This window comes from Schistocerca gregaria, chromosome 3 (assembly GCF_023897955.1).
Source record: "Schistocerca gregaria isolate iqSchGreg1 chromosome 3, iqSchGreg1.2, whole genome shotgun sequence".
In the NCBI taxonomy this organism is placed as follows: domain Eukaryota; kingdom Metazoa; phylum Arthropoda; class Insecta; order Orthoptera; family Acrididae; genus Schistocerca; species Schistocerca gregaria.
The window spans coordinates 27,482,113-27,498,915 of record NC_064922.1 but is presented as its reverse complement, the minus strand read 5'-3'; the positions used below and the strand labels follow the sequence as shown (position 1 = coordinate 27,498,915).

Genomic DNA, 16,803 nt, shown 5'->3' with positions numbered 1-16,803 from the left:
CACTTGTACTGTTTCTAAATTAAGTGTAGGCGTGGGAGGAGGGTGCTTCCTGCGCACTAATAACAGCACGCTTGTCAATTGTGGATGCTAATCATTCGCTTGTATCTTCCTAGACACATCTGCTGGTTGTGAATTATTCCTCTTGCATGGCAAGGTGCGCATGTAGGTGTGTTAAAAATTCTGCAGGCACTGGGTATTGATCCCAGTACTTCTCGCATACTGAGCGAGCGCTCTACCATCTGAGCTTCGCCCGCCCTCCGAAGACTAATGGTGCTACATACAGCCATATATACGACACAGACCCTTGCATTCCCATTATTCAGCAGACAAACACTACTCCTTATGTATCCGTTAGGGTGTCTTTCAGGTTTCGTGCATTCTGTATCGAATCGTAGTTGGCCACAATGAAAGTGGAACGTATAACGTCGAAAATAGAATTCGGACACCGCTCTGAGTAAGACCAACGTGTTGTCCACCCTCTAGACTTCAATGAGGTTAAGCCGCGATACCTAAGACAGATCTGCACTCGATGACACCTCGATAACAGCCAGTCCCCACACTTACATCTTGCTCTCCTTACGTCAGTATACATCATATCAGTCTGTGACGCTGGCTTTGCAACATCTTGCGTGCCTTTAGGTTCGCCGCGACCAACACTTACCATGCACTGACCACAAAAAATGGAGGCGCCGCGGCTTGAACCCTGGACCTTTCACATGCGAAGCGAACGCTCTACCAACTGAGCTACGCCCCATGCACGAGCAAACTGCGCTATTCCCCATTCTTTGCGACTCAGAGGCGCACGGACACGATGGTTGGTTGGTTTGTAGCGGTGAAGGGAGCAGAGTACAAAGGCGCGGACCCGTTCATATACACAAAAGTTCCAAGTAGTTTCGATGCTCTGGTATTACAAATCCAAATTCCGTCTGTTTTTAACGTCTTAAATTGAAAGAGCCGTCATAAATTGCTCCGTTTTCACTCCTTGTCGACAATCATACAGCACCTGAGGTAACAAACACATCTCGAGCCCCATTGTGCACTCCATTATTCATGCCAACTCAGTGCCTCGCTCTTTACTACTGTGTACCAATCTTGTCGTCCAACTGCAAAACACTGGGCCACAACAAGTTTCCGCGTCTCCATTGCAATGCGCATACTACAAAACATTCCCCAAACTTGGCACTCACCCTCGCAGCCGACTTTTCCGACTTTCCACGACGCTCACGCAACGCTCACGCTAGTGACAGCATTATTTATAGTTCGACGTTGCGCCAAAGCGAATGAGCACATTTCGCCTACGGCTTAGGCCGCTCTCCTAGTGTGGCTGCTCGGTGTCTGCAGGCTGCGAGGGTCTGCAAGCTTCCTGTGTTCGCACCTATGTCACCTGTGCTTGCTTGTCAGAGACAGACTATCGCAAAACACACAACTCACTCCATGAATTGATTGCTACGGCATCTGTTATCAGCAGTCACAACTAGCAACACCAGTAGCAGCTGACTGCACGCAAAGAATAGGAATGTGCAGTGGGATTTACGTGAACTCGGCGCAAGGCAGATCTTTCCGACATAGGCTTGAGAATCTTACGGGAACACTTGTACTGTTTCTAAATTAAGTGTAGGCGTGGGAGGAGGGTGCTTCCTGCGCACTAATAACAGCACGCTTGTCAATTGTGGATGCTAATCATTCGCTTGTATCTTCCTAGACACATCTGCTGGTTGTGAATTATTCCTCTTGCATGGCAAGGTGCGCATGTAGGTGTGTTAAAAATTCTGCAGGCACTGGGTATTGATCCCAGTACTTCTCGCATACTGAGCGAGCGCTCTACCATCTGAGTTTCGCCCGCCCTCCGAAGACTAATGGTGCTACATACAGCCATATATACGACACAGACCCTTGCATTCCCATTATTCAGCAGACAAACACTACTCCTTATGTATCCGTTAGGGTGTCTTTCAGGTTTCGTGCATTCTGTATCGAATCGTAGTTGGCCACAATGAAAGTGGAACGTATAACGTCGAAAATAGAATTCGGACACCGCTCTGAGTAAGACCAACGTGTTGTCCACCCTCTAGACTTCAATGAGGTTAAGCCGCGATACCTAAGACAGATCTGCACTCGATGACACCTCGATAACAGCCAGTCCCCACACTTACATCTTGCTCTCCTTACGTCAGTATACATCATATCAGTCTGTGACGCTGGCTTTGCAACATCTTGCGTGCCTTTAGGTTCGCCGCGACCAACACTTACCATGCACTGACCACAAAAAATGGAGGCGCCGCGGCTTGAACCCTGGACCTTTCACATGCGAAGCGAACGCTCTACCAACTGAGCTACGCCCCATGCACGAGCAAACTGCGCTATTCCCCATTCTTTGCGACTCAGATGCGCACGGACACGATGGTTGGTTGGTTTGTAGCGGTGAAGGGAGCAGAGTACAAAGGCGCGGACCCGTTCATATACACAACAGTTCCAAGTAGTTTCGATGCTCTGGTATTACAAATGCAAATTCCGTCTGTTTTTAACGTCTTAAATTGAAAGAGCCGTCATAAATTGCTCCGTTTTCACTCCTTGTCGACAATCATACAGCACCTGAGGTAACAAACACATCTCGAGCCCCATTGTGCACTCCATTATTCATGCCAACTCAGTGCCTCGCTCTTTACTACTGTGTACCAATCTTGTCGTCCAACTGCAAAACACTGGGCCACAACAAGTTTCCGCGTCTCCATTGCAATGCGCATACTACGAAACATTCCCCAAACTTGGCACTCACCCTCGCAGCCGACTTTTCCGACTTTCCACGACGCTCACGCAACGCTCACGCTAGTGACAGCATTATTTATAGTTCGACGTCGCGCCAAAGCGAATGAGCACATTTCGCCTACGGCTTAGGCCGCCCTCCTAGTGTGGCAGCTCGGTGTCTGCAGGCAGCGAGGGTCTGCAAGCTTCCTGTGTTCGCACCTATGTCACCTGTGCTTCCTTGTCAGAGACAGACTATCGCAAAACACACAACTCACTCCATGAATTGATTGCTACGGCATCTGTTATCAGCAGTCACAACTAGCAACACCAGTAGCAGCTGACTGCACGCAAAGAATAGGAATGTGCAGTGGGATTTACGTGAACTCGGCGCAAGGCAGATCTTTCCGACATAGGCTTGAGAATCTTACGGGAACACTTGTACTGTTTCTAAATTAAGTGTAGGCGTGGGAGGAGGGTGCTTCCTGCGCACTAATAACAGCACGCTTGTCAATTGTGGATGCTAATCATTCGTTTGTATCTTCCTAGACACATCTGCTGGTTGTGAATTATTCCTCTTGCATGGCAAGGTGCGCATGGAGGTGTGTTAAAAATTCTGCAGGCACTGGGTATTGATCCCAGTACTTCTCGCATACTGAGCGAGCGCTCTACCATCTGAGCTTCGCCCGCCCTCCGAAGACTAATGGTGCTACATACAGCCATATATACGACACAGACCCTTGCATTCCCATTATTCAGCAGACAAACACTACTCCTTATGTATCCGTTAGGGTGTCTTTCAGGTTTCGTGCATTCTGTATCGAATCGTAGTTGGCCACAATGAAAGTGGAACGTATAACGTCGAAAATAGAATTCGGACACCGCTCTGAGTAAGACCAACGTGTTGTCCACCCTCTAGACTTCAATGAGGTTAAGCCGCGATACCTAAGACAGATCTGCACTCGATGACACCTCGATAACAGCCAGTCCCCACACTTACATCTTGCTCTCCTTACGTCAGTATACATCATATCAGTCTGTGACGCTGGCTTTGCAACATCTTGCGTGCCTTTAGGTTCGCCGCGACCAACACTTACCATGCACTGACCACAAAAAATTGAGGCGCCGCGGCTTGAACCCTGGACCTTTCACATGCGAAGCGAACGCTCTACCAACTGAGCTACGCCCCATGCACGAGCAAACTGCGCTATTCCCCATTTTTGCGACTCAGATGCGCACGGACACGATGGTTGGTTGGTTTGTAGCGGTGAAGGGAGCAGAGTACAAAGGCGCGGACCCGTTCATATACACAAAAGTTCCAAGTAGTTTCGATGCTCTGGTATTACAAATGCAAATTCCGTCTGTTTTTAACGTCTTAAATTGAAAGAGCCGTCATAAATTGCTCCGTTTTCACTCCTTGTCGACAATCATACAGCACCTGAGGTAACAAACACATCTCGAGCCCCATTGTGCACTCCATTATTCATGCCAACTCAGTGCCTCGCTCTTTACTACTGTGTACCAATCTTGTCGTCCAACTGCAAAACACTGGGCCACAACAAGTTTCCGCGTCTCCATTGCAATGCGCATACTACGAAACATTCCCCAAACTTGGCACTCACCCTCGCAGCCGACTTTTCCGACTTTCCACGACGCTCACGCAACGCTCACGCTAGTGACAGCATTATTTATAGTTCGACGTCGCGCCAAAGCGAATGAGCACATTTCGCCTACGGCTTAGGCCGCCCTCCTAGTGTGGCTGCTCGGTGTCTGCAGGCTGCGAGGGTCTGCAAGCTTCCTGTGTTCGCACCTATGTCACCTGTGCTTGCTTGTCAGAGACAGACTATCGCAAAACACACAACTCACTCCATGAATTGATTGCTACGGCATCTGTTATCAGCAGTCACAACTAGCAACACCAGTAGCAGCTGACTGCACGCAAAGAATAGGAATGTGCAGTGGGATTTACGTGAACTCGGCGCAAGGCAGATCTTTCCGACATAGGCTTGAGAATCTTACGGGAACACTTGTACTGTTTCTAAATTAAGTGTAGGCGTGGGAGGAGGGTGCTTCCTGCGCACTAATAACAGCACGCTTGTCAATTGTGGATGCTAATCATTCGCTTGTATCTTCCTAGACACATCTGCTGGTTGTGAATTATTCCTCTTGCATGGCAAGGTGCGCATGTAGGTGTGTTAAAAATTCTGCAGGCACTGGGTATTGATCCCAGTACTTCTCGCATACTGAGCGAGCGCTCTACCATCTGAGCTTCGCCCGCCCTCCGGAGACTAATGGTGCTACATACAGCCATATATACGACACAGACCCTTGCATTCCCATTATTCAGCAGACAAACACTACTCTCTATGTATCCGTTAGGGTGTCTTTAAGGTTTCGTGCATTCTGTATCGAATCGTAGTTGGCCACAATGAAAGTGGAACGTATAACGTCGAAAATAGAATTCGGACACCGCTCTGAGTAAGACCAACGTGTTGTCCACCCTCTAGACTTCAATGAGGTTAAGCCGCGATACCTAAGACAGATCTGCACTCGATGACACCTCGATAACAGCCAGTCCCCACACTTACATCTTGCTCTCCTTACGTCAGTATACATCATATCAGTCTGTGACGCTGGCTTTGCAACATCTTGCGTGCCTTTAGGTTCGCCGCGACCAACACTTACCATGCACTGACCACAAAAAATGGAGGCGCCGCGGTTTGAACCCTGGACCTTTCACATGCGAAGCGAACGCTCTACCAACTGAGCTACGCCCCATGCACGAGCAAACTGCGCTATTCCCCATTCTTTGCGACTCAGAGGCGCACGGACACGATGGTTGGTTGGTTTGTAGCGGTGAAGGGAGCAGAGTACAAAGGCGCGGACCCGTTCATATACACAAAAGTTCCAAGTAGTTTCGATGCTCTGGTATTACAAATGCAAATTCCGTCTGTTTTTAAAGTCTTAAATTGAAAGAGCCGTCATAAATTGCTCCGTTTTCACTCCTTGTCGACAATCATACAGCACCTGAGGTAACAAACACATCTCGAGCCCCATTGTGCACTCCATTATTCATGCCAACTCAGTGCCTCGCTCTTTACTACTGTGTACCAATCTTGTCGTCCAACTGCAAAACACTGGGCCACAACAAGTTTCCGCGTCTCCATTGCAATGCGCATACTACGAAACATTCCCCAAACTTGGCACTCACCCTCGCAGCCGACTTTTCCGACTTTCCACGACGCTCACGCAACGCTCACGCTAGTGACAGCATTATTTATAGTTCGACGTCGCGCCAAAGCGAATGAGCACATTTCGCCTACGGCTTAGGCCGCCCTCCTAGTGTGGCTGCTCGGTGTCTGCAGGCTGCGAGGGTCTGCAAGCTTCCTGTGTTCGCACCTATGTCACCTGTGCTTGCTTGTCAGAGACAGACTATCGCAAAACACACAACTCACTCCATGAATTGATTGCTACGGCATCTGTTATCAGCAGTCACAACTAGCAACACCAGTAGCAGCTGACTGCACGCAAAGAATAGGAATGTGCAGTGGGATTTACGTGAACTCGGCGCAAGGCAGATCTTTCCGACATAGGCTTGAGAATCTTACGGGAACACTTGTACTGTTTCTAAATTAAGTGTAGGCGTGGGAGGAGGGTGCTTCCTGCGCACTAATAACAGCACGCTTGTCAATTGTGGATGCTAATCATTCGTTTGTATCTTCCTAGACACATCTGCTGGTTGTGAATTATTCCTCTTGCATGGCAAGGTGCGCATGGAGGTGTGTTAAAAATTCTGCAGGCACTGGGTATTGATCCCAGTACTTCTCGCATACTGAGCGAGCGCTCTACCATCTGAGCTTCGCCCGCCCTCCGAAGACTAATGGTGCTACATACAGCCATATATACGACACAGACCCTTGCATTCCCATTATTCAGCAGACAAACACTACTCCTTATGTATCCGTTAGGGTGTCTTTCAGGTTTCGTGCATTCTGTATCGAATCGTAGTTGGCCACAATGAAAGTGGAACGTATAACGTCGAAAATAGAATTCGGACACCGCTCTGAGTAAGACCAACGTGTTGTCCACCCTCTAGACTTCAATGAGGTTAAGCCGCGATACCTAAGACAGATCTGCACTCGATGACACCTCGATAACAGCCAGTCCCCACACTTACATCTTGCTGTCCTTACGTCAGTATACATCATATCAGTCTGTGACGCTGGCTTTGCAACATCTTGCGTGCCTTTAGGTTCGCCGCGACCAACACTTACCATGCACTGACCACAAAAAATTGAGGCGCCGCGGCTTGAACCCTGGACCTTTCACATGCGAAGCGAACGCTCTACCAACTGAGCTACGCCCCATGCACGAGCAAACTGCGCTATTCCCCATTTTTGCGACTCAGATGCGCACGGACACGATGGTTGGTTGGTTTGTAGCGGTGAAGGGAGCAGAGTACAAAGGCGCGGACCCGTTCATATACACAAAAGTTCCAAGTAGTTTCGATGCTCTGGTATTACAAATGCAAATTCCGTCTGTTTTTAACGTCTTAAATTGAAAGAGCCGTCATAAATTGCTCCGTTTTCACTCCTTGTCGACAATCATACAGCACCTGAGGTAACAAACACATCTCGAGCCCCATTGTGCACTCCATTATTCATGCCAACTCAGTGCCTCGCTCTTTATTACTGTGTACCAATCTTGTCGTCCAACTGCAAAACACTGGGCCACAACAAGTTTCCGCGTCTCCATTGCAATGCGCATACTACGAAACATTCCCCAAACTTGGCACTCACCCTCGCAGCCGACTTTTCCGACTTTCCACGACGCTCACTCAACGCTCACGCTAGTGACAGCATTATTTATAGTTCGACGTCGCGCCAAAGCGAATGAGCACATTTCGCCTACGGCTTAGGCCGCCCTCCTAGTGTGGCTGCTCGGTGTCTGCAGGCTGCGAGGGTCTGCAAGCTTCCTGTGTTCGCACCTATGTCACCTGTGCTTGCTTGTCAGAGACAGACTATCGCAAAACACACAACTCACTCCATGAATTGATTGCTACGGCATCTGTTATCAGCAGTCACAACTAGCAACACCAGTAGCAGCTGACTGCACGCAAAGAATAGGAATGTGCAGTGGGATTTACGTGAACTCGGCGCAAGGCAGATCTTTCCGACATAGGCTTGAGAATCTTACGGGAACACTTGTACTGTTTCTAAATTAAGTGTAGGCGTGGGAGGAGGGTGCTTCCTGCGCACTAATAACAGCACGCTTGTCAATTGTGGATGCTAATCATTCGCTTGTATCTTCCTAGACACATCTGCTGGTTGTGAATTATTCCTCTTGCATGGCAAGGTGCGCATGTAGGTGTGTTAAAAATTCTGCAGGCACTGGGTATTGATCCCAGTACTTCTCGCATACTGAGCGAGCGCTCTACCATCTGAACTTCGCCCGCCCTCCGGAGACTAATGGTGCTACATACAGCCATATATACGACACAGACCCTTGCATTCCCATTATTCAGCAGACAAACACTACTCTCTATGTATCCGTTAGGGTGTCTTTAAGGTTTCGTGCATTCTGTATCGAATCGTAGTTGGCCACAATGAAAGTGGAACGTATAACGTCGAAAATAGAATTCGGACACCGCTCTGAGTAAGACCAACGTGTTGTCCACCCTCTAGACTTCAATGAGGTTAAGCCGCGATACCTAAGACAGATCTGCACTCGATGACACCTCGATAACAGCCAGTCCCCACACTTACATCTTGCTCTCCTTACGTCAGTATACATCATATCAGTCTGTGACGCTGGCTTTGCAACATCTTGCGTGCCTTTAGGTTCGCCGCGACCAACACTTACCATGCACTGACCACAAAAAATGGAGGCGCCGCGGTTTGAACCCTGGACCTTTCACATGCGAAGCGAACGCTCTACCAACTGAGCTACGCCCCATGCACGAGCAAACAACGCTATTCCCCATTCTTTGCGACTCAGGTGCGCACGGACACGATGGTTGGTTGGTTTGTAGCGGTGAAGGGAGCAGAGTACAAAGGCGCGGACCCGTTCATATACACAAAAGTTCCAAGTAGTTTCGATGCTCTGGTATTACAAATGCAAATTCCGTCTGTTTTTAACGTCTTAAATTGAAAGAGCCGTCATAAATTGCTCCGTTTTCACTCCTTGTCGACAATCATACAGCACCTGAGGTAACAAACACATCTCGAGCCCCATTGTGCACTCCATTATTCATGCCAACTCAGTGCCTCGCTCTTTACTACTGTGTACCAATCTTGTCGTCCAACTGCAAAACACTGGGCCACAACAAGTTTCCGCGTCTCCATTGCAATGCGCATACTACGAAACATTCCCCAAACTTGGCACTCACCCTCGCAGCCGACTTTTCCGACTTTCCACGACGCTCACGCAACGCTCACGCTAGTGACAGCATTATTTATAGTTCGACGTCGCGCCAAAGCGAATGAGCACATTTCGCCTACGGCTTAGGCCGCCCTCCTAGTGTGGCTGCTCGGTGTCTGCAGGCTGCGAGGGTCTGCAAGCTTCCTGTGTTCGCACCTATGTCACCTGTGCTTGCTTGTCAGAGACAGACTATCGCAAAACACACAACTCACTCCATGAATTGATTGCTACGGCATCTGTTATCAGCAGTCACAACTAGCAACACCAGTAGCAGCTGACTGCACGCAAAGAATAGGAATGTGCAGTGGGATTTACGTGAACTCGGCGCAAGGCAGATCTTTCCGACATAGGCTTGAGAATCTTACGGGAACACTTGTACTGTTTCTAAATTAAGTGTAGGCGTGGGAGGAGGGTGCTTCCTGCGCACTAATAACAGCACGCTTGTCAATTGTGGATGCTAATCATTCGCTTGTATCTTCCTAGACACATCTGCTGGTTGTGAATTATTCCTCTTGCATGGCAAGGTGCGCATGTAGGTGTGTTAAAAATTCTGCAGGCACTGGGTATTGATCCCAGTACTTCTCGCATACTGAGCGAGCGCTCTACCATCTGAGCTTCGCCCGCCCTCCGGAGACTAATGGTGCTACATACAGCCATATATACGACACAGACCCTTGCATTCCCATTATTCAGCAGACAAACACTACTCTCTATGTATCCGTTAGGGTGTCTTTCAGGTTTCGTGCATTCTGTATCGAATCGTAGTTGGCCACAATGAAAGTGGAACGTATAACGTCGAAAATAGAATTCGGACACCGCTCTGAGTAAGACCAACGTGTTGTCCACCCTCTAGACTTCAATGAGGTTAAGCCGCGATACCTAAGACAGATCTGCACTCGATGACACCTCGATAACAGCCAGTCCCCACACTTACATCTTGCTCTCCTTACGTCAGTATACATCATATCAGTCTGTGACGCTGGCTTTGCAACATCTTGCGTGCCTTTAGGTTCGCCGCGACCAACACTTACCATGCACTGACCACAAAAAATGGAGGCGCCGCGGCTTCAACCCTGGACCTTTCACATGCGAAGCGAACGCTCTACCAACTGAGCTACGCCCCATGCACGAGCAAACTGCGCTATTCCCCATTCTTTGCGACTCAGAGGCGCACGGACACGATGGTTGGTTGGTTTGTAGCGGTGAAGGGAGCAGAGTACAAAGGCGCGGACCCGTTCATATACACAAAAGTTCCAAGTAGTTTCGATGCTCTGGTATTACAAATGCAAATTCCGTCTGTTTTTAACGTCTTAAATTGAAAGAGCCGTCATAAATTGCTCCGTTTTCACTCCTTGTCGACAATCATACAGCACCTGAGGTAACAAACACATCTCGAGCCCCATTGTGCACTCCATTATTCATGCCAACTCAGTGCCTCGCTCTTTACTACTGTGTACCAATCTTGTCGTCCAACTGCAAAACACTGGGCCACAACAAGTTTCCGCGTCTCCATTGCAATGCGCATACTACGAAACATTCCCCAAACTTGGCACTCACCCTCGCAGCCGACTTTTCCGACTTTCCACGACGCTCACGCAACGCTCACGCTAGTGACAGCATTATTTATAGTTCGACGTTGCGCCAAAGCGAATGAGCACATTTCGCCTACGGCTTAGGCCGCCCTCCTAGTGTGGCTGCTCGGTGTCTGCAGGCTGCGAGGGTCTGCAAGCTTCCTGTGTTCGCACCTATGTCACCTGTGCTTGCTTGTCAGAGACAGACTATCGCAAAACACACAACTCACTCCATGAATTGATTGCTACGGCATCTGTTATCAGCAGTCACAACTAGCAACACCAGTAGCAGCTGACTGCACGCAAAGAATAGGAATGTGCAGTGGGATTTACGTGAACTCGGCGCAAGGCAGATCTTTCCGACATAGGCTTGAGAATCTTACGGGAACACTTGTACTGTTTCTAAATTAAGTGTAGGCGTGGGAGGAGGGTGCTTCCTGCGCACTAATAACAGCACGCTTGTCAATTGTGGATGCTAATCATTCGCTTGTATCTTCCTAGACACATCTGCTGGTTGTGAATTATTCCTCTTGCATGGCAAGGTGCGCATGTAGGTGTGTTAAAAATTCTGCAGGCACTGGGTATTGATCCCAGTACTTCTCGCATACTGAGCGAGCGCTCTACCATCTGAGCTTCGCCCGCCCTCCGAAGACTAATGGTGCTACATACAGCCATATATACGACACAGACCCTTGCATTCCCATTATTCAGCAGACAAACACTACTCCTTATGTATCCGTTAGGGTGTCTTTCAGGTTTCGTGCATTCTGTATCGAATCGTAGTTGGCCACAATGAAAGTGGAACGTATAACGTCGAAAATAGAATTCGGACACCGCTCTGAGTAAGACCAACGTGTTGTCCACCCTCTAGACTTCAATGAGGTTAAGCCGCGATACCTAAGACAGATCTGCACTCGATGACACCTCGATAACAGCCAGTCCCCACACTTACATCTTGCTCTCCTTACGTCAGTATACATCATATCAGTCTGTGATGCTGGCTTTGCAACATCTTGCGTGCCTTTAGGTTCGCCGCGACCAACACTTACCATGCACTGACCACAAAAAATGGAGGCGCCGCGGCTTGAACCCTGGACCTTTCACATGCGAAGCGAACGCTCTACCAACTGAGCTACGCCCCATGCACGAGCAAACTGCGCTATTCCCCATTCTTTGCGACTCAGATGCGCACGGACACGATGGTTGGTTGGTTTGTAGCGGTGAAGGGAGCAGAGTACAAAGGCGCGGACCCGTTCATATACACAAAAGTTCCAAGTAGTTTCGATGCTCTGGTATTACAAATGCAAATTCCGTCTGTTTTTAACGTCTTAAATTGAAAGAGCCGTCATAAATTGCTCCGTTTTCACTCCTTGTCGACAATCATACAGCACCTGAGGTAACAAACACATCTCGAGCCCCATTGTGCACTCCATTATTCATGCCAACTCAGTGCCTCGCTCTTTACTACTGTGTACCAATCTTGTCGTCCAACTGCAAAACACTGGGCCACAACAAGTTTCCGCGTCTCCATTGCAATGCGCATACTACGAAACATTCCCCAAACTTGGCACTCACCCTCGCAGCCGACTTTTCCGACTTTCCACGACGCTCACGCAACGCTCACGCTAGTGACAGCATTATTTATAGTTCGACGTCGCGCCAAAGCGAATGAGCACATTTCGCCTACGGCTTAGGCCGCCCTCCTAGTGTGGCTGCTCGGTGTCTGCAGGCAGCGAGGGTCTGCAAGCTTCCTGTGTTCGCACCTATGTCACCTGTGCTTGATTGTCAGAGACAGACTATCGCAAAACACACAACTCACTCCATGAATTGATTGCTACGGCATCTGTTATCAGCAGTCACAACTAGCAACACCAGTAGCAGCTGACTGCACGCAAAGAATAGGAATGTGCAGTGGGATTTACGTGAACTCGGCGCAAGGCAGATCTTTCCGACATAGGCTTGAGAATCTTACGGGAACACTTGTACTGTTTCTAAATTAAGTGTAGGCGTGGGAGGAGGGTGCTTCCTGCGCACTAATAACAGCACGCTTGTCAATTGTGGATGCTAATCATTCGCTTGTATCTTCCTAGACACATCTGCTGGTTGTGAATTATTCCTCTTGCATGGCAAGGTGCGCATGTAGGTGTGTTAAAAATTCTGCAGGCACTGGGTATTGATCCCAGTACTTCTCGCGTACTAAGCGAGCGCTCTACCATCTGAGCTGCGCCCGCCCTCCGAAGACTAATGGAGCTACATACAGCCATATATACGACACAGACCCTTGCATTCCCATTATTTAGCAGACTAACACTACTCCTTATGTATCCGTTAGGGTGTCTTTCAGGTTTCGTGCATTCTGTATCGAATCGTAGTTGGCCACAATGAAAGTGGAACGTATAACGTCGAAAATAGAATTCGGACACCGCTCTGAGTAAGACCAACGTGTTGTCCACCCTCTAGACTTCAATGAGGTTAAGCCGCGATACCTAAGACAGATCTGCACTCGATGACACCTCGATAACAGCCAGTCCCCACACTTACATCTTGCTCTCCTTACGTCAGTATACATCATATCAGTCTGTGACGCTGGCTTTGCAACATCTTGCGTGCCTTTAGGTTCGCCGCGACCAACACTTACCATGCACTGACCACAAAAAACGGAGGCACCGCGGCTTGAACCCTGGACCTTTCACATGCGAAGCGAACGCTCTACCAACTGAACTACGCCCCATGCACGAGCAAACTGCGCTATTCCCCATTCTTTGCGACTCAGATGCGCACGGACACGATGGTTGGTTGGTTTGTAGCGGTGAAGGGAGCAGAGTACAAAGGCGCGGACCCGTTCATATACACAAAAGTTCCAAGTAGTTTCGATGCTCTGGTATTACAAATGCAAATTCCGTCTGTTTTTAACGTCTTAAATTGAAAGAGCCGTCATAAATTGCTCCGTTTTCACTCCTTGTCGACAATCATACAGCACCTGAGGTAACAAACACATCTCGAGCCCCATTGTGCACTCCATTATTCATGCCAACTCAGTGCCTCGCTCTTTACTACTGTGTACCAATCTTGTCGTCCAACTGCAAAACACTGGGCCACAACAAGTTTCCGCGACTCCATTGCAATGCGCATACTACGAAACATTCCCCAAACTTGGCACTCACCCTCGCAGCCGACTTTTCCGACTTTCCACGACGCTCACGCTAGTGACAGCATTATTTATAGTTCGACGTCGCGCCAAAGCGAATGAGCACATTTCGCCTACGGCTTAGGCCGCCCTCCTAGTGTGGCTGCTCGGTGTCTGCAGGCAGCGAGGGTCTGCAAGCTTCCTGTGTTCGCACCTATGTCACCTGTGCTTGCTTGTCAGAGACAGACTATCGCAAAACACACAACTCACTCCATGAATTGATTGCTACGGCATCTGTTATCAGCAGTCACAACTAGCAACACCAGTAGCAGCTGACTGCACGCAAAGAATAGGAATGTGCAGTGGGATTTACGTGAACTCGGCGCAAGGCAGATCTTTCCGACATAGGCTTGAGAATCTTACGGGAACACTTGTACTGTTTCTAAATTAAGTGTAGGCGTGGGAGGAGGGTGCTTCCTGCGCACTAATAACAGCACGCTTGTCAATTGTGGATGCTAATCATTCGCTTGTATCTTCCTAGACACATCTGCTGGTTGTGAATTATTCCTCTTGCATGGCAAGGTGCGCATGTAGGTGTGTTAAAAATTCTGCAGGCACTGGGTATTGATCCCAGTACTTCTCGCATACTGAGCGAGCGCTCTACCATCTGAGCTTCGCCCGCCCTCCGACGACTAATGGAGCTACATACAGCCATATATACGACACAGACCCTTGCATTCCCATTATTCAGCAGACAAACACTACTCCTTATGTATCCGTTAGGGTGTCTTTCAGGTTTCGTGCATTCTGTATCGAATCGTAGTTGGCCACAATGAAAGTGGAACGTATAACGTCGAAAATAGAATTCGGACACCGCTCTGAGTAAGACCAACGTGTTGTCCACCCTCTAGACTTCAATGAGGTTAAGCCGCGATACCTAAGACAGATCTGCACTCGATGACACCTCGATAACAGCCAGTCCCCACACTTACATCTTGCTCTCCTTACGTCAGTATACATCATATCAGTCTGTGACGCTGGCTTTGCAACATCTTGCGTGCCTTTAGGTTCGCCGCGACCAACACTTACCATGCACTGACCACAAAAAATGGAGGCGCCGCGGCTTGAACCCTGGACCTTTCACATGCGAAGCGAACGCTCTACCAACTGAGCTACGCCCCATGCACGAGCAAACTGCGCTATTCCCCATTCTTTGCGACTCAGATGCGCACGGACACGATGGTTGGTTGGTTTGTAGCGGTGAAGGGAGCAGAGTACAAAGGCGCGGACCCGTTCATATACACAAAAGTTCCAAGTAGTTTCGATGCTCTGGTATTACAAATGCAAATTCCGTCTGTTTTTAACGTCTTAAATTGAAAGAGCCGTCATAAATTGCTCCGTTTTCACTCCTTGTCGACAATCATACAGCACCTGAGGTAACAAACACATCTCGAGCCCCATTGTGCACTCCATTATTCATGCCAACTCAGTGCCTCGCTCTTTACTACTGTGTACCAATCTTGTCGTCCAACTGCAAAACACTGGGCCACAACAAGTTTCCGCGACTCCATTGCAATGCGCATACTACGAAACATTCCCCAAACTTGGCACTCACCCTCGCAGCCGACTTTTCCGACTTTCCACGACGCTCACGCTAGTGACAGCATTATTTATAGTTCGACGTCGCGCCAAAGCGAATGAGCACATTTCGCCTACGGCTTAGGCCGCCCTCCTAGTGTGGCTGCTCGGTGTCTGCAGGCAGCGAGGGTCTGCAAGCTTCCTGTGTTCGCACCTATGTCACCTGTGCTTGCTTGTCAGAGACAGACTATCGCAAAACACACAACTCACTCCATGAATTGATTGCTACGGCATCTGTTATCAGCAGTCACAACTAGCAACACCAGTAGCAGCTGACTGCACGCAAAGAATAGGAATGTGCAGTGGGATTTACGTGAACTCGGCGCAAGGCAGATCTTTCCGACATAGGCTTGAGAATCTTACGGGAACACTTGTACTGTTTCTAAATTAAGTGTAGGCGTGGGAGGAGGGTGCTTCCTGCGCACTAATAACAGCACGCTTGTCAATTGTGGATGCTAATCATTCGCTTGTATCTTCCTAGACACATCTGCTGGTTGTGAATTATTCCTCTTGCATGGCAAGGTGCGCATGTAGGTGTGTTAAAAATTCTGCAGGCACTGGGTATTGATCCCAGTACTTCTCGCATACTGAGCGAGCGCTCTACCATCTGAGCTTCGCCCGCCCTCCGAAGACTAATGGTGCTACATACAGCCATATATACGACACAGACCCTTGCATTCCCATTATTCAGCAGACAAACACTACTCCTTATGTATCCGTTAGGGTGTCTTTCAGGTTTCGTGCATTCTGTATCGAATCGTAGTTGGCCACAATGAAAGTGGAACGTATAACGTCGAAAATAGAATTCGGACACCGCTCTGAGTAAGACCAACGTGTTGTCCACCCTCTAGACTTCAATGAGGTTAAGCCGCGATACCTAAGACAGATCTGCACTCGATGACACCTCGATAACAGCCAGTCCCCACACTTACATCTTGCTCTCCTTACGTCAGTATACATCATATCAGTCTGTGACGCTGGCTTTGCAACATCTTGCGTGCCTTTAGGTTCGCCGCGACTAACACTTACCATGCACTGACCACAAAAAAATGGAGGCGCTGCGGCTTGAAACCTGGACCTTTCACATGCGAAGCGAACGCTCTACCAACTGAGCTACGCCCCATGCACGAGCAAACTGCGCTATTCCCCATTCTTTGCGACTCAGATGCGCACGGACACGATGGTTGGTTGGTTTGTAGCGGTGAAGGGAGCAGAGTACAAAGGCGCGGACCCGTTCATATACACAAAAGTTCCAAGTAGTTTCGATGCTCTGGTATTACAAATGCAAATTCCGTCTGTTTTTAA

At 48.8% G+C, this 16,803-nt stretch overlaps 2 non-coding genes across 2 annotated transcripts; both read right to left on the bottom strand.

Moving 5' to 3' along the window:
* Window positions 1-3,859: 3,859 nt before the first annotated feature.
* Window positions 3,860-3,932, bottom strand: Trnaa-cgc (transfer RNA alanine (anticodon CGC)). Its single transcript has one exon. It is a non-coding gene; the product is annotated as a tRNA-Ala (tRNA).
* A 3,104-nt stretch (window positions 3,933-7,036) lies between these two features.
* On the bottom strand, window positions 7,037-7,109 carry Trnaa-cgc (transfer RNA alanine (anticodon CGC)). Its single transcript has one exon. It is a non-coding gene; the product is annotated as a tRNA-Ala (tRNA).
* Window positions 7,110-16,803: the final 9,694 nt, after the last annotated feature.